General features: G+C 49.1%; 1 long non-coding RNA gene across 1 annotated transcript in view; it reads left to right on the forward strand.

Annotated features, from left to right (window-relative positions):
- LOC135910881 (uncharacterized) overlaps window positions 1–12,668 on the forward strand; it is a 46,454-nt gene extending 33,786 nt beyond the window's left edge. Inside the window, exons 2-3 of the long non-coding RNA XR_010567148.1 lie at window positions 7,913–8,048; window positions 12,417–12,668. This is a non-coding gene — a long non-coding RNA (uncharacterized lncRNA). The remainder of the gene's footprint in view (window positions 1–7,912; window positions 8,049–12,416) is intronic.
- Window positions 12,669–18,135: the final 5,467 nt, after the last annotated feature.

Genomic DNA, 18,135 nt, shown 5'->3' on the forward strand with positions numbered 1-18,135 from the left:
CTTAAAATGGGAATTAGATTGTTTAAGGCTAGCAATGCAATCCGAAATACAGCGTGAGCGTTCTTCTTCCGGAGCTTCAACTTCCGGAGCTTCAACAAAGTAAGAGGAAACACCTTTCTAATAATTCACCGTCAAATAATGTACTGGTTCTTGGAGACGCCGTGATAACCATAGAAGAACCCTTGCTTTAGGTCCTAAGCACTGTCTTAAGCCTAACATAAAACCCGTTGAAGTTTTAAGCTTACCGCGCTGCATAACCAGGTTCGTTCCGGAAGAAGAATATATAGGATATATATATATATATATAATGCGATGAGGTTTATTCACGTTCCCGACGTTGTGGAACGCTAGGTAAAACAAGGCACTGCAAGGGCTGTCCGAAGCACGGGGTCGCTCGAGATCACGGCACGGCCCTTCGTCTTCCTCTTCAGACGGCACATACACAGGGGCGCGTCTGCTTCATTACAATGCCCCGGGAGCGAAGCGTAGCCATCCTGGCGAATCAGGGCGCGGAGAGGATGAGCGGGTCGTAGTACGGTTTCTGGCGGTTGACATGTACTGTCTCTCGCCCACGACGACGCAGGTCTGGTGACACTGTGAGTGGCTCGACGATGTAGTTGACCGGTGAAGTGGCCTCGATTATACGGTATGGACCGTGATAACGCTCCAGGAGTTTGGAAGAAAGGCCAGGAACGTTGGCTGGTATCCAAAGCCACACAAGCGAACCAGGAACAAAGTTGTGCGGTGGTTGATGAGCACGGTCATGTCTTGTCTTTTGACGCTCTTGAGTCTCACTAGTCAGGGCACGTGCCAGCTGACGGCAATCTTCAGCATATTTGGCGACTTCGGAAAGCGGAGTATACTCGGTAGCGTCAGGTTGGTACGGCAGTATGGTGTCCAAAGGGCATGAAGGCTCACGGCCATACACAAGGAAAAAGGGGGAAAAGCCGGTGGTCGCATGCGTCCGGTGTTGTACGCGAACGTAACAAAGGGGAGTACGGTGTCCCAGTTGGAGTGGTCGGATGAAATATACATCCGCAACATGTCGCCCAGTGTGCGATTGAAGCGCTCCGTCAGACCGTTGGTTTGGGGAGGGTACGCGGTCGATTTGCGATGAATTATCCTGCACTCAGCGAGGAGGGCTTGGATGCCCTCCGACAGGAATACACGGCCCCTATCACTCAGTAATTCTCGGGAAGCACCGTGGCGAAGAACAAAATTGTGAAGGATGAAAAAACCAACGTCACGGGCGGTCGCTGCTGGCAGAGCTGCAGTCTCAGCGTAGCGAGTAAGGTGATCTACGCCGACAATAATCCACCGATTTCCACGCCCGCTGCATGGAAACGTGCCGTAGAAGTCGATGCCAACGCGGTCGAACGGACGAGACGCGCATGGTAGCGGCTGCAACGGTCCTGTGAAACGCTGGGTAGGTGTCTTGCTTTGTTGGCATGTAGAGCAAGACTCAATGTACTTTTGCACAAAGTTGTACATGCCTCTCCAATAATAGCGCTGACGCAACCTTGTGTAAGTTTTGAGGACGCCGGCATGAGCGCTTAGGGGGTCAGCGTGAAAAGACGCGCAGACGTCAGTGCGCATATGACGAGGTATAGCGAGGAGCCATTTGCGTCCGTCGGGCATGTAGTTTCGGCGATATAGAATGTTGTCCCGCACTGAAAAGTGGGTTGCTTGGCGACGAAGTGCTCGTGTCGAAGGGACATCAGACGGAGCAGCAAGGTAGTCGAGCAACATTGCAAGGGATGGGTCCTTGCGCTGCTCCGTGAGCATGTCAGTGATGGTGAACGGTGACAGGGTGGACGAGGAAGCTGACAACGACGCCAAATCAGGCGTCAGTGGGGAGCGAGAGAGCGCATCAGCGTCGGAGTGCTTGCGACCGGAGCGGTACATGACGCGGATGTCGTACTCTTGCAAGCGAAGCGCCCAACGTCCTAAGCATCCAGACGGGTCTTGGGCATGGTGGTCAGTAAAAACGGCGAAAGAACGGCCGTAAAGGTATGGGCGAAACTTGCTTAATGCCCAGATGATCGCTAGACACTCCTTTTCTGTGAACGGAGTAATTTAATTCCGCTTTCTTTAGAGTACGGCTCGCATAAGCGACGTCGTATTCATCATAGCCAGCTTTCCGTTGCGCTAGGACCGCGCCAAGGCCAACTCCGCTGACGTCAGTATGGGCTTCCGTGGGAGCATCAGGGTCGTAGTGGCGAAGAATCGGTGGCGAGGTCAACAAGTGGCGCAATTGCTGAAATGCTGCATCACATTCAGGCGACCATGCTGCTATGCCGTTACTGGCGGAAAGTAAACTTGTCAAAGGCGCCATGATGGATGCGAAATTGCGTATGAAGCGACGAAAATAAGAACATAAGCCAATAAAACTTCTGAGGGTTTTGATAGACGTGGGCCTTGGGAACTCTGCAACAGCGCGGAGCTTGTCTAGATCCGGGAGGACGCCATCTTTTGAGATAACGTGACCCAATATGGCTAGTAATGTAAAGTAATGTTGGTGTTCAGATTGTTTTTCTTATGGGACATATTGCTGTTTTGGGCCTTCAGCTGTTGCTCTCCTTTATGTTTCTCTACGTTGTTTCTATTTCTTTTTTCTGTTGCTGAATACAAGGCTAGTCAAATAGTGATTTGATGTTTCCATATGTTAATCCTTCTTTTGTTTTCGTTCATGAGAATTAAGTCTCATAATGTGCCCTCTGTGTTTTATTTTACTGGAAGGAATGTAGCTAACACTGCGCTGTTGCTCACCTAAGAAATCATTTCTCTTATGAGAGAAGTGTTCCTGTTCAAGCATTGCTTTTACTGTCTTATTTTATTTATCCTTTAGTATGTTTATGCTTAGCTGTTATGCAAAAGTGATATTTTTGTATTGGTTCGTGTGTTAAGTGCTCATTGTGACTTTCAGAAACCAAGAGATGGCATTATGTTGTATTTTTAGTGTTCACTTTATTTTCATGAGACAGCTGCAGTCTGCCATTGTATTTCACTGCAAATATTGTGTACATCATTACATACTTGTCAAAAGGTTGATACAAATAAGAGGTTTCACAATAAAAAGGCTAGTGGTGACAACTTGAGTTTGTCTTCGCTTAGTAATAGTGGCACTTTGATTTGTTGTCCCAAAAGTCCAGGACTGTCTGAGAAGCTGCGTGCGCCAATAATCACTGGCTGTTATAGCATATCAAGCAGCCTGGGGCAGTCTATACGACAACAAATCGAAGAGACCCAGTGCATCCATGCATGGCGAATATAGGAAACAGCCAAAAATAGTACAGTGGATGTCCTATGGACGTAAGTGTGGTCAATTGGATATCGATCACAAGTAGTAAATGTATATTGGATATTGTGGACATCTATTAGATGTAATAAATACATCTACAGGATGTTGTGGACGTTTATTCGATGTTACATATATCCAGAGCGGAGTCACATTCGCACAACACACTACTTACATGTTCCGGATGCACTTGCGAGGATCCATAGTACATCCATGCAACGTTCGTTTTCTGGATAAATCTAGATGTCTAATGGACGTGCTGAATCTCCAAGGTGTACCATATTGGGCACATCTAATGGATGTATCTGGATATGTGGGTGGCTGCTAGAAAGGAGCTTGCTACCCGAGTTCGGTCTTCTACTTAATCGTATGTCTCGTACATACAATACACACGTGCTCGCTCTTTGCCAGAAAGTTGACGAGAAAATGGTCGAAGTTGACAAAGTCGGCCACGCACTAAAAGGGATCGCGGAGGACGCGTTCAACATGTTGGTCTTCAACACTGTGTCCACCATCGACGTAATTCTCAAGGAATGCCGCCGCTTTGAGTTCGCCAAAAGCCGCCGCATCATTGCACAGTTCTCCCCGCCCCCTAACACGGCTTCCACGTCGCCTTGCGTCGATCATACCGCTTCACCGCGCTTAGATGAGCACGTCACACGTACTGCTCGCCGCGAGCTCGAGGCTACAAGTCCTGCGCCATTCCATCTATGCTAACTTGACCCCACCATTGACCAACCAGCCGCAGCGATCTCTCTCATCCGCCGCAGCAGAGACCAGCGAGTACGCGCTTGACGCCATCACCAGGGCAGCCAAAGCACGCGAAATTGCCCGTGCTCGCCTCCTGACCTCGCAAGAGAAGCAACGGCGTTTGTACAATCGCTAACACAGAGACGTCCACTTCTTGCCTGGATCTCTGGTACTCCAGCGGCCCCCGACTCGTCACGTTGGCCTGTCAGGAAAACTCCGGTCTCGGTACACAGGCCCTCATCGAGTGCGCGTGCCGTGACTCCAGTTACGTGCGAAATTGCACCAGTCAGTACCAGTGCCTCATCTGCCCCGAATTCCACTGACGTTGTGCATGTGGCACGCCCCAAACCATTCTACTCTCCTATTCTCACCGATATTTAGACGCACCGGGATGGTGCTTCTGCCGCCGCGGATAATGATACACGCATACTGCGTGTTTCTTGTGGACGATTCACGCGGTTGCCCCGACGAAGACGACGAACGCTCTCTGGCTCTCAAGCTGTCGGCTGAAATGGCCAGTGCTGCAGTTATACTTTGTAAATAGTCTCCAGTTCTTAATACTTCGTTCGCGTAACAATGTTATAAAAAAGTAAAAAGAAGCGATTATGTACTTTAAATACTAATAATAAAGCTTTTAGTTTAAAGAATTAGTTACGTAAGAAAAGAAACATTCAAAGAGTTGAAAACGAAACTGCTCGCCGCTTCTCCGAGAACTTGGCAAGTTTAAAGCATGCAAGCAGGTCTGTCACACGGACGGCTTCCATCCCCAATAACGTTTATCTGCACTGAACTTTTTCATGCGCCATCGGAGCGTTTAAGTACGTTGAACCAGTTTAGCGCGCAAGATTGAGGTATAAATAAATGTGGCAATAAACGACCAACGTAGCCTATCGCGCGGTATTGTGGAACGTATTGCACTTGCTAATTAATTAACGCCCGAGCGGCAGGAAAATTCATGTGCAAAATTACAGCAAATAAGTGACATTTTTTGTTGTAGTCTCGGTATGTAATTTGTGCAGAGTTACGGAAGTTTAATTTCAGTGTGAATGAGGGCGCGTACGTTCGCTGGGATGACACACTAATTGTTCCTTTTAATTAATGATCGCTCGAAATGAGCGTCATTTCACAAAAACAACTTAAATAAGCATATTTATTGATGTGCCTATATATATTGCACACAAGTGCCCATCCATATACTATTCTAGGACGTTCATTGGACATCCGTTCGCTGAAGTCCATGGGACATCCATATGAGTTTCTTTTTTGGACTTGGGACTTTAGTGCTTGTTTGGGATGTTCTCAGGACATTTGGTGTTGTCTGGGGTTTGTATGAGCGTGGTGTTTACAATGGAAATATAAAACAATGTTGAAGTGAGAGAAAACGAATGCGGCAGCCCCACTACTGCTTTTAATGCCCTCTTGTGAGGATTTGAGTAAATAAAGGGAAAGTACGACTTGAAAGCCATGCACGTCCGCGCCAACAATGATGCAGTAAGCTATTAGCCACGATAAAATTTTAAGTGAGAAGGTCGGGGCAAGTCAAAAGAGACCTCAAAAGAAGTAGGTGACAAAACTCTTGTTAGGTGTGTGTGTGGGGTGGGGTTAAGCTTCGGGCTCGGGCTCTGGAGCCCCCCTCCCCTCTGTAGTCGGTGCCTATGGTCTCGGAAGGTTTCAGTCCAAGACAGCAGACAGCAGTCCAACAGTGGTTCCGAAATCAGCTGAGGAATTTGAATACAAGGGCATATCAAAGTTAGTGCTGCGATGGGAAAAATTTCTGAAGCGGTGTGGGGACTATGTGGAAAAATAGTGTGAGGTACGTAGAATAGTACCTATACTTGTAATTACCTGTATGCATGCCTTACTTTGGCTAATAAAAAATAGGGGCAAAGACTTTCTGATTCGCCCTCGTAAATTGGCTGTTGAAGGAGTTCAAGTGAAACCCGATGGCGCAAAATAAGACTGGAATGTGGGAAAGTGTTGAAGAGAGGTCCAGCTGGTCCTGTGCTCGCCGCATTTTCCTACCAAAGCAATATGCGTGCAGTCACCCGACACATGGGCGACTGCACGTATAAGCGAGATGCTTGGTCGTCAGTTGTTACAGGGTGAGTCCTTATAGGTTGAGGCAAGGGTCTGAAATTTGGGACGCGGACTCCATCACATTAAATACAATGCACTCTATGACGTCTTCTTCGATGGGTCGTACTGGTTCTCGCGCAATGAGGATGCGAACAAATTGTCTCATCCGACTGTCACCTTCCTCGAACTACCAACCTTTTTAATGGTGTGCTTAACAGTCGCCCAACTCTTGAATACAATTAAGTGTTAGGAGTTGTGCGCGAAGGCTTTGAATAAGGGGGCAGCCTTTTTGGTGCTCGATAATTGCTAGTCTGCATTTGGTTACATTACAAAGGCGAAACGGCAACAAGGTAAACAATATGGAGAACAGACCAATCGGCATGTTACTGCACTCGACATACAGTCGTCGTCAGTATTTACTGCCGTTGTTCGCTCCATCATCGTCATTCCCCCATCCAATTGTCGTCTTGCCGTCGTCATATGGTCGTCATCATACAGTTGTCGTCACGTTCGACGTTACTAGAACGTTGGCACGCCTTCATGGTCGTACTATCGTAGATCTTCTAGTGTCGTCATTCGTGTTGGCCTCTTTCATAAATATTGTTACGGAAGGATGAAAGAACGTCTCAACTGAACAATCACGGAGATGCTGTCTATGTACGTCTCCAACGATCACTGCGACTGAGACGCGGCGCGGGCCTACGTGACGTTCGCGCATAACTCGTCCCAACATGACACCGCAGGATATTCACCCTTTTATCTTTTGTATAGTCGCGACCCCACATTGCTGGTTGACACCATCCTCCCTTCTGTGCCACGTCTTGCAACTGAGTACGCTCGTGAAGTCATCGATCGCGCTCACATGGCACGTCAAGTCGCCCGATCTCGTTTATTAGCAGCGCAGCATATACAAAAAGAGCGTTGTGACCGGTGCCATCGCGATGTTAAGTTCGCGCCAGGTGCTTGGGGGCTCCTTTGATCACCATTTCGTCGGGTTGACCACTCCCAGAAGCTTCTCTCTCACTAGACAGGGCCTTATGAAGTCCTACGTCAAGTTACCGGCGTAAATTACGAAATTTCACCGCCACAGTTTAATGCATCCTCAAGTCGAACGCCTATTGACATCGTGCACGTTTCGCGGCTGAAGCCATACATCGCTCGCAATTCTTTGCCTACCACGCGGCGAAACGGCGCTTCGCCACCCGAGGTCCTGTTACGGAAGTATAAAAGAGAGAGAGGAAGAAGAAGATCGTGAGACGCTGGCTGATGCGTGTTTTTGGTGGTCAGCCATCTTAACTAGTCTGACTGATCTTGTACATATATTGTAAATAGTCTTTCTATGCTCCCAACATCCCCATAAGAATATTTCTAGTACACTCACCCTATTGCAAAGAGGAATTTTCTCAACATCGTCACCAATCGCTGTTATATAACACTACTTACTGGAACCGAGGAGGATACCTAAAGCTTGTTTGAATCAAGAGAAGCCGGCCGCCGCCATCTTGCCAGTGCCAGAAAACACGCTCAACGCCGTTTCGCGCTGCTGCTTTCGTGCGTTGTTTTGGAGGGCCAGGTGACGATACATGAGTGCGTAAATACGAGAAGGTTGATAATGGTTGCCTCTTGTGTTGCCTACGGATGTTCGAACAGGCTGAAGAAGGGCTGTGGCCTCACTTTCCACCTGCAAATTAAGTGCACGAAAATGTCTTCGATTGAGCCAATACTCGCGCGTTACTGAGGTTCGCTATAACGGATGTGATTTGAGTGTGGAACTGCAATTTTTTGCAGGTTTCGAAAAAATCCCGATCTGCGGAGTCTGTGGGAGCGAGCCATTCGCTTCGATCGATCAAGGCAAACAACCAGACGGCGGGCGTGAAGTGTGCCTTCCGTGATTCGCTCGTTTCCTGAACATCTACAGAAGCCTGTGAGTATTACTGTAGGTTGTCAAACCATGACACTCTAGGCAAAATGATTCACCTTTCTCATGTGAGATGTGTTCATTGTATCAACATGGCTGCCGAATTGGAGAGTCGATGAAGATTTTTGTTCGATATATGTGCTGAAATAGAGGAAGGATCTGTCTCAACTTTTCTGTTGCCGTCAGTGTACACTTTCACTTTTCTCCCTGTATGATGCTGCATTGTGCTCTTGTAAAAATATTTCTTTTTATTTACAGCACCCTCAGAGTAAATATACATTGTAGAGGGGAGAGGCTACATCAAGGAGGTAAAAAATGATGTACAGGAAAGGCACAGTATATAGAAAATTATACTAGCTCACTAATTTACATTACAAATAGTAGCCGTAGTTCACCATAAAAATCTCATCATACACTTCAATATACAAGTTGGGAATACTAGGTAAATACATACATAGGTAATTTGCAAAAATAGTACTTATACAATGACTATAGGCACATGATATATTGAACGCAAGTTTTATGATGTACGTGTAGGTAATTAAAGCATTTTTAAATTGAACAGGATTGCCTATACTAACAATAGATGCTGGCAGATCGTTCCATTCGATGCATGTTTTAGTTAAAAATGATTGCGAATGTGTTAGTGTGTCAGGGCGAGTAACATGTACCTTATGCGTATGATCTCTACAAGAGGAGATGAATGGTGCTGGATTAATCCATGCCTACCGAAGCGCAGCGTTCTGGTAGTAAATCTTATGAGATAAGCATAGGCGTGATTGTTTCCTGCGGGTTAATAGCGAAGGTAGGTTCAGAGTAGTCTTCATTTGTGTTACGATGTGTCATGTGCGCTGTTGTTCTGCTTCGTTTCGTTGAAAAGAAGTAATAGTGATCACGTGGTGAGCGTCAAGTGACATATAAAGATGCAGTTAATGCCCTGTCTGCCTGCAAGAAAAAAATTTTAAATCTGTGCCATGTCCCTTCTCCTCGCTTGAGACAGATCTTTCACAACGTAAGTTGTTTCGTCAGGCGGAATCTTTGAGCGCTTACATGTCCCGGGATTAAATTTGTGGTAGCAAATAAAGTACTATGGCGATGGAAGGGAACGCGAACAGCGGAGCGCGTGGCCGAAGCATAACTGAAGGTATAGTGCGCGCCGTCCAGTCATCACCATTGACAGGCGGGCACATCCGGTTTGATCGCGCTGTGCGATGGTGCACCCCCTGTCCTGCGATATTTTTGCTTGTTCTGCTTCGATTTTATTTGAAAACGAGGAAAGGTGACGGTACAGTAATGATGACAGCGCAAACAGTACTATGGGGCTCTTGCATTGCCCAGGGGGCGCTGCGAAAATGTGGCTAAAAAGCGCCCTCTGTCCTGAACTGGGTAGTACCAAGCTCGGTCGTCTGCTTCGGAAAGCACGTTTACAATATGGACCCGCCACTTTCGGTTGCGTTGTACCACGGCTTGCAGCGAATATCGGGTGCCGAAGATTTTTTCAGGGGTGGCACGCTGCGTAAAGGCAATAAATTATGCAACGCCGAATACGTGTACGCCGTTCAAGAAAGAAGCGGCGAAGTTTTAGCGCGGTGTCAATTGCAAGTGAAGCGAGTCGCTTACGAAGTTGAACTTCAGGTAAGGTTTGCACGCAGCTAGATTCAGGTGCACAAACGCGAGCGAATGCTTGCTATAAATGAATTCACAGCAGCGATAAGCAGACATCATGTGTACGGAACTGCTCGAGCGCATGACGGTACGCGCCGCGATGGCAGCGGTCTTTCGACATGCCGCGAAACGGCGGGCCTCCTGCAATCTTTCTCGACTGCATGCCGCTAGACAAGTAGTTACGCCTGCACTGTAGTAGCGGCCATCTGTCCCTTTAGCAAGTGATAAATAACTGATGCCGGCATATGAGCTCGCAGTAACGCACGTGCGTATCGCGCTGCAGCACGAGCTCGTGCGCTGCTCGCTTGATGTAGCTTTTAATGATAGCGCTCGAACATCGATGTGCTGCAATCAATACTACCTTGCTGCGCGGCCTCAACGTGCTTGCTTGAGGTCAAGGATGAACACATTTAGCTCTCTAACCTGTGCTGCTCGTAGTGGGGTAGTGAACTGTCACCGAATCAGCCCGACTATTTGTGGTCATTTGCACACACCTGATCACTTCACCACTTCGCACCGATCGAATTGTTAATTGTCGCTGTGGCCGGGTCTGGAATCGTGAATCACCAGCTATGCCTAGCTGCTATGTTGGTCTTTCATCGGGACTGTAGGTGCAAAAGACCGAATTTCAGGACGCAGATAATCAGGCAAGCTTCAAGACGGGCGGAGCAGTCAGCATGGCGCGACTTTTCTCTTGCGATGGACTGCAGCTATCCAGCGCGCCCGACGCTTCGCTTCGTGAGGCTTTGAAGGAAAACGGTAGAATCTGATGTTTGGATTCAAGCCTTCTTGTTCATGGCAGCCCGCGATGCAGAAGTAGCAACGGTGACGCTTTTTCGAGGCTGGTCTAGGTCTCTCCGGAATGGCGTCGCCGATTCTTTCTGCTTTCAGCATTACGTCTCACGGAGAGTCCGTTTTCGTTAAACTATAGTCTGCGGCGAGCTCGCAGCGTGGTCGGCGTGGTCTGCGAGAAGTGACGAGCTTTTTCGCACTCGCAACAGGGCAGAAAAAAGCGCGAATTGAAGCAAAACTCGGGCTATAAACGTGCTGCGCCACAGCCAGGGCTCAATACTACCCAAGCCGGTACTACCCAGATAACAGTTCGCGCGCTGCCGCCAGGCGCCGCTACTATACCTCAAACTTCAGCGCAAGACGCCCATCGCTATGAAAAGAAACGAGAACGGCGGAAAGCAGGGCTTTTGGCTCAGTCAGCGCTAGTTCGAGGATACGTGTCCAACTCTCATATGCTTTGGCTGTCGCTAGGCGAATCTCTGCTTTCAGTCAGCGCCACCGTAGCGCTAGAATCTTGTTCCGCTGGCGCTATCGCACCACATGTGCGTTCCGAGTGCCAGAAATGACTGGCAGATGGTAAGCTTTCCGTGCCAATATGCCCGGCAAGTTAAATGCGGCACGCTTTCATGTTATCGCGATGCGTGTGTGCTTAACAGAACTGAAGCGTGAATTCCAGACCATAGCAAATGTATTGGTGTAAGCAAGATATAAGGAACAACTGAAACAAAAGCTCAAGCTGGCACAAAGTCTGAGGAAATCACGATGCAGATTTGCTCGACAAAAACATACTTTGCAATAATTAACACTTGAAATCTCCTTCGGCCAGGATGACGGATTCCATGCGCCTTGGCATGGAGGCAAACAGGTCTGTGGCTAGCTTAGCGCGGCGAAGCCTGTCCCACTCGACGTGAACAGCAGCTGCAGACGTGACAAGCGTGATATCATAATTCCCCAGACATTCTCAATTGGATTTATGTCCGCTCCTTTTGCTGGCCACGAAAGTTTACGGTTTGCAAGGTTCTCTAGGAAAGCCTCCACGGAACGTGAAGTATGGATTGCCGAAAGGTCATGCTGATGATAAAACAGCCCATCCTTGAATGGTCCATCCAAAGCAAAGGGCAGGACAATCTGCTCGATTACATTACAATATTCTGGTGCAGTGAAGCGTTCATCTAGCCGTATAAGGGGACCCAAGCGTTCGGCTTTGATGGCACCCCAAACATTAGCGGAGCAGCGCCTGCTGAGGCTTGTTCCCTTGCAGCAGGTGGGATCAACAAAGCTACATAAAGCAAAAAAAAACGAAAGCTTGTGTTTCCGCGCGTCAAATTGGTATAATGCGTTTAGCCCAATCGCTGCTGTATCCAAACAATTTCCTTGTTTATTCCCTTGTTCAAGCATCGCGACAGCATGAAAGCGGGTCGAATTTTACTTGCCAGGCATATTGGCAAGGAAAGCTTATCATCTGCCAGTCACAGCTGGCGCTACGGTGGCGCTGACTGAAAGCAGAGATTCGCCTAGCGTCAGCCAAAGCATATGAGAGTTGGACACGTATCCTCGAACTAGCGCTGACTGAGCCAAAAGCCCCGCTTTCCGCGGTACGCGTTTCTTTTCATATGGGATAGTACAGTTTGCGCTGTCATCATTACTGTACTGTCTCCTTTCCTCGGTTTCAAATAAAACAGAAGCAGAACAAGCAGAAATATCACAGGACAGGGGACGCACCATCGCACAGAGCTATCAAACGGGATGTGCCCGCCTGTCAATGGTGATGGCTGGACGGCGTGCACTATACCTTCAGTTATGCTTCGGCCACGCGCTCCGCTGTTCGCGTTTCTTTTCATTGCCATAGTACATTTGGTTCGTTAGCTACTGCTTTCTCTAACTTCATACTTTAAAAATATATGGTGTTCCTTTCAGGTAAAAAGGAAGCGTCCAGACAAAAAGCGTCAAACCCGCCCAAACAGTGATTGTGCCCGGCTCTGCGAAGTGACTGAAATCGAAGAACCATCTGCGTCTTCGCCAACCAAACAAAGATACAAACACAAAATCAGTGCCTCTGAAGAAGAGGTAACGCAGTTGAAGAAGAAAATTAAGACTTTGCAGCAAACGAAGCGAAGGCTTCAGAAGAGAAATGAGACAGCACACAAAGCCGTCAATGAAATCAGAGAATGAAAACTCCTCTCAGAAGAAGGCTTGCATGTGTCTACATCTGCCTTTTCAAGCGACATGACGCAGCTTCTCTGCAGGGCTTATAACGAACTGAAGGGCAAGTACCCACCTGAGCTGCGTGCATTCACGCTGACATTACCATTTTTATTTACCAACCACGTATGAGTACGTCCGATGCAAATTCAACTGGGCCCTCCCGTCAGAGCGCACTCTTCTGGATTGGTATCGATCAGCCGGCGGAGCTCCTGGCTTCGCGGCTGAAGCATTGTCGTTCCTCGAAAGTTTGCACAAGCACGAAGTGAACCGTTCTACTGCGCTCTGGTCGTGGATGACATGGCCATCAGAAAATAAGTAGAACTTGTTGGGACAAAATTGTCGGGTATGTAGACTTTGTAACAGGGCTAGATGATGGTGGTCTCCCCAAATCCAGAAACGCATGCGTCTTCATGATCGTTAGTATAAATATCAGACTCAAGATGCCAGTCACATGCATTTTAATTGACACACTCACTGGCGCCCAGACGGCAGAGCCGACCAAACAATATATTGTCACGTGGTAGTGACGGTGAAGAAAGAAGCAGTACGGTGGAATACAAAACTAGCTTTTATTGGGCGAACCTGTGCCCACAAACAGGCTACACTTATAGCACAACGAAAGCGGCGAACACGCTCGGCGATCGTCGAAAATCTGCTCAGCGGGTCAAGCGCGTCGGCTTTTATAGATCAGTCGTCGAATGTTCCAGATTAACTGATGGGACCCGCGTGTCTTCCACAAAGTTCTACACCATTCGTGTCACGCGATGAAATCTGATAACACAAGGTTCGGCGACAACAGACACGCGGATAGAAGCGTCGATAACTTTCCAGAAACGTCGGATACATGCAGGCGCGTCCCTCGCTCTGCGATTACAGTTGTTAAGCGGCGAAACGTGGTTGCGCGATAAAAATAAGTACACGTGTCATTACCCCCCTCTTAAAAAGCATCGACCCGATGCTGCAAACAAACGAAAGTAACAAAGAAAAGCACTCGTAGCAAAGAAAACAACTAAGGAAATTCATCAGCGTCCGTAAAATGGTTTAAGGCGCACCACGTGGACCACTTCAGATCGTGCGCGGCGCCGCTGTGAGTGCGAAATGCCGTCTGGCACGACCTCATAGTCTAGTGCGCCAATACGTCGGATGACCTTGTAGGGTCCGAAATAGCGTCGCAGCAGCTTCTCACTGAGTCCTCGCCGGCGTATCGGGGTCCATACCCAAACACGGTCGCCGGGCTGGTACTCGACGAAGCGTCTTCGGAGGTTGTAGTGTCGACTGTCGGTACGCTGCTGGGTCTTGATCCGTAGGCGGGCGAGCTGTCGGGCTTCTTCGGCGCGCTGGAGATAGCTAGCCACGTCAACATTCTCTTCGTCAGTGATGTGGGGCAGCATGGCGTCGAGCGTCGTCGTCGGGTTCCTGCCGTAAACCAGCTTAAACGGCGTGATCTGTGTTGTTTCTTGCACCGCCGTGTTGTAAGCGAATGTTACGTACTGCAGGACGGCATCCCAGGTCTTGTGTTCGACGTCGACGTACATCGCTAGCATGTCGGCGAGGGCCTTATTCAGCCGTTCCGTAAGGCCATTCGTCTGCGGGTGGTAGGCCGTGGTCCTCCTGTGCCTTGTATGACTGTATTTCAGAATGGCTTGGGTAAGCTCTGCTGTAAAGGCCGTTCCTCTGTCGGTGATGAGGACTTCTGGGGCGCCATGTCGAAGCAGGATGTTTTCGACAAAGAATTTCGCCACTTCGGCTGCGCTACCTTTCGGCAGTGCTTTAGTTTCAGCGAAGCGGGTGAGGTAGTCTGTCGCCACGACGATCCACTTATTTCCGGTTGTTGACGTCGGAAAGGGTCCGAGCAAGTCCATCCCGATCTGCTGGAATGGTCGGCAAGGAGGCTCGATTGGCTGTAGTAATCCGGCTGGCCTTGTCGGCGGTGTCTTGCGTCGCTGACAGTCTCGGCATGTTTTTATTTATTTATTTAGAAATACTGTCAACCCTCAGTTGAGGGTCATAACAGGGAGGGATGTTACATATACGTTCATACAAAACAGCCAGATACAAAAGAAATATGCACATACACTACAGTGTCCTACGGATACAATACAAGATACTATATACAGACTGTAAGGCATGTATTCAAATGTTCAACCAGCTGCCGCACGCACACAAACAGAAAAAGAGAAAAAAAGAAAAGAAAAACACTTTACAATATCCACATGGTACAGTTTTAGTAAAGAACATTGATTGCATTTGTAAACAATGCAGTATCAGAACTGCGAACAATTTCTGCAGGCAGCTTGTTCCAACTCTCTATTGAATCTGGGAAGAACTTAAACGAAACACGAAAGGCATTGGTTCGGGACAAGTACGGTTTAATAGCTTCACTATGACTTAAGCGGGAGCTCAGTCTGCCTGGAGGTTTTAAATACAACTCTTTATTAATTTTTAGTTCACCATTAATTATTTGAAATAACGTTTTTATTCTCTGCTTCTTGCACCGATCTTCCAACAGTTCAAGATGTTCTGACATAACGGGCGACGTCGGCGGTCAGGCGCGGCCAATAATACTTTTCTTGAATCCTCGATAGTGTCCGGGAAAAACCGAGGTGTCCAGCGGTCGGATCGTCATGTAGGGCGTGCAATACTTCTGGACGAAGTCCTGACGGGACAACAAGAAGGTAATTGGCGCGGACTGGTGAGAAGTTCTTCTTCACGAGTAGACTGTCTTGAAGCGTGAAGGAAGATAATCCGCGCTTAAATGCCCTGGGGACAACGTCGGTGTGCCCTTCCAAATAATCGACGAGGCCTTTAAGTTCCGGGTCCGCTCGTTGTTGTTCGGCGAAGTCTTCCGCGCTTATTATACCAAGGAAGGCGTCGTCATCCTCGTCATCTTGCGGCGGCGGGTCAATGGGGGCGCGTGATAGGCAATCGGCATCTGAGTGTTTTCGTCCGGACTTCTATGTTACAGTGATGTCGTATTCTTGTAGTCTGAGGCTCCACCGTGCTAGCCGTCCTGAGGGATCCTTTAAATTCGCTAGCCAGCACAAGGCGTGATGGTCACTGAGGACTTTGAATGGCCTGCCATATAGGTAAGGGCGAAATTTCGCTGTAGCCCAAACGATGGCGAGGCATTCCTTTTCGGTTGTAGAATAATTGCCTTCCGCTTTTGACAACGACCGGCTAGCGTAAGCTATCACGTGTTCATGTCCATCTTTTCTCTGGACCAGGACGGCGCCGAGGCCTAGGCTACTGGCGTCAGTGTGGATTTCGGTATCGGCGTTCTCGTCGAAGTGCGCAAGTACGGGCGGCGACTGCATGCGTCGTTTGAGTTCTTGAAATGCCTCGGCCTGCGGCGTTTCCCACTTGAACTCGACGTCACATTTAGTTAGCTGCGTCAGCGGCTCAGCGATGCGTGAAAAGTTCTTGACAAATCGCCTGTAGTAGGCGCACATGCCAAGAAATCTACGCACTGCCTTCTTGTCGATGGGCTGTGGGAACTTTGCTATGGCAGCTGTCTTCTGCGGGTCGGGGCGGACTCCAGATTTGCTGATGACGTGGCCTAAAAATAGAAGCTCCTCGTAAGCGAAGCGGCACTTTTCCGGCTTCAGAGTAAGTCCTGATGTCCTGATGGCCTCTAGTACTGTTGCCAGCCGCCTAAGGTGAACGTCGAAATTTTCGGCGAAGACGACGACGTCATCCAAGTATACGAGACAGGTCTGCCACTTCAATCCTGCTAAAACCGTGTCCATCACGCGCTGGAACGTTGCAGGCGCCGAGCACAGTCCGAATGGCATAACCTTGAACTCGTAGAGGCCGTCTGGGGTGATGAAGGCGGTCTTTTCGCGATCTCTTTCGTCGACTTCTATTTGCCAATAGCCAGACTTGAGATCCATGGACGAGAAGTATTTAGCGTTGCAGAGCCGATCCAATGCGTCGTCTATCCGTGGGAGGGGGTATACGTCCTTCTTCGTGATCTTGTTCAGACGCCGATAATCGACGCAGAAACGTAGGGTTCCGTCCTTTTTCTTTACCAGAACAACAGGGGATGCCCACGGGCTTTTCGATGGCTGGATGATGTCGTCGCGCAGCATTTCGTCGACTTGTTCTCTTATAGCTTCACGTTCTCGCGTCGAAACTCGGTAAGGGCTCTGACGGAGTGGTCGAGCGCATTCCTCGGTGATTATGCGATGCTTGGCGACTGGTGTTTGTCGAATCCTCGATGACGTCGAAAAGCAGCCTTTGTATCGTCGGAGCAGACTTCTCAGCTGCTGTTGCTTAATCATAGGGAGATTTGGATTAATGTCGTAGTCTGGTTCGGGAACCATGGTCGTCGGGGCAGATGCGGCGGAATCCGATAGGACAAACGCACTACTTGTTTCTAGAATTTCCTCGATGTACGTGATCGTCGTGCCCTTGTTGATGTGCTTGAACTCCTGGCTGAAGTTTGTCAGCAACACTTCAGTTTTCCCTCCATGCAGTCGAGCGATCCCTCTTGCGACGCAAATTTCACGGTCTAGCAGTAGACGTTGGTCGCCTTCGATGACGCCTTCTACGTCAGCGGGTGTTTCGGTGCTGACCGAAATAACAACGCTACAGCGAAGGGATGCTCACTTGATCTTCAAGCACACTCAAGGCGTGGTGACTACGAGGGCTCTCCGGCGGCATTGCTTTATCTTCCGACAGCGTTACTGACTTCGACTTGAGGTTGATGATTGCGCCGTGTTGGTCCAGGAAGTCCATACCGAGAATGACGTCTCGTGAACACTGTTGGAGGATAACGAAGGTGACAGGGTAAGTCCAGTCATGAATGGTTATTCTTGCCGTGCAGAATCCAGACGGCGTGATGAGGTGTCCTCCAGCGGTTCGAATTTGAGGGCCTTCCCATGCGGTCTTCACTTTCTTCAACTGGGCGGCGATGTGTCCACTCATTACGGAGTAATCGGCCCCTGTGTCGACTAAGGCAGTGACTGCGTGGCCGTCGAGAAGCACGTCGAGGTCGGTTGTTCTTTGTCTGGCATTGCAGTTAGGTCTTGGCGTTGGATCACGGCTGCGTCGTGTTGAAATGAAGTTGGAACGTCGCGTCGTCAAGTTGTCTTTCGTTGGTGTAGTTTTGGCTTCCAGACTTCGTCGGGACGGCGGCGTGTCGTCATTAGGTCGTCGAGATGGTTTCTTCGTCGTCTTCGTCGGCGGCGGAGGATCTTCGTCAGTTCGACGAACAGCAACCGCACCTCCATCGGTTGCTGCTTTTAGTTTTCCGGGTATGGGCTCGCTGACCGGCCCCGGGCTGGGCCAGTGTATGGTCGGCGCTGCGGCGACAGGTAGCGGCCTGGTGATGGCGAACGGGACGGCCGTCGAGGGCTCCACTGAGTAGCGGCGAGGTAATCGGCGATGTCACGTGGGCGCTCGCCAAGCTGTGGACGCGGCGCGTTGACGG

The sequence above is a fragment of the Dermacentor albipictus genome, chromosome 2 (genome assembly GCF_038994185.2).
Source record: "Dermacentor albipictus isolate Rhodes 1998 colony chromosome 2, USDA_Dalb.pri_finalv2, whole genome shotgun sequence".
Classification (NCBI taxonomy): Eukaryota; Metazoa; Arthropoda; class Arachnida; order Ixodida; family Ixodidae; genus Dermacentor; species Dermacentor albipictus.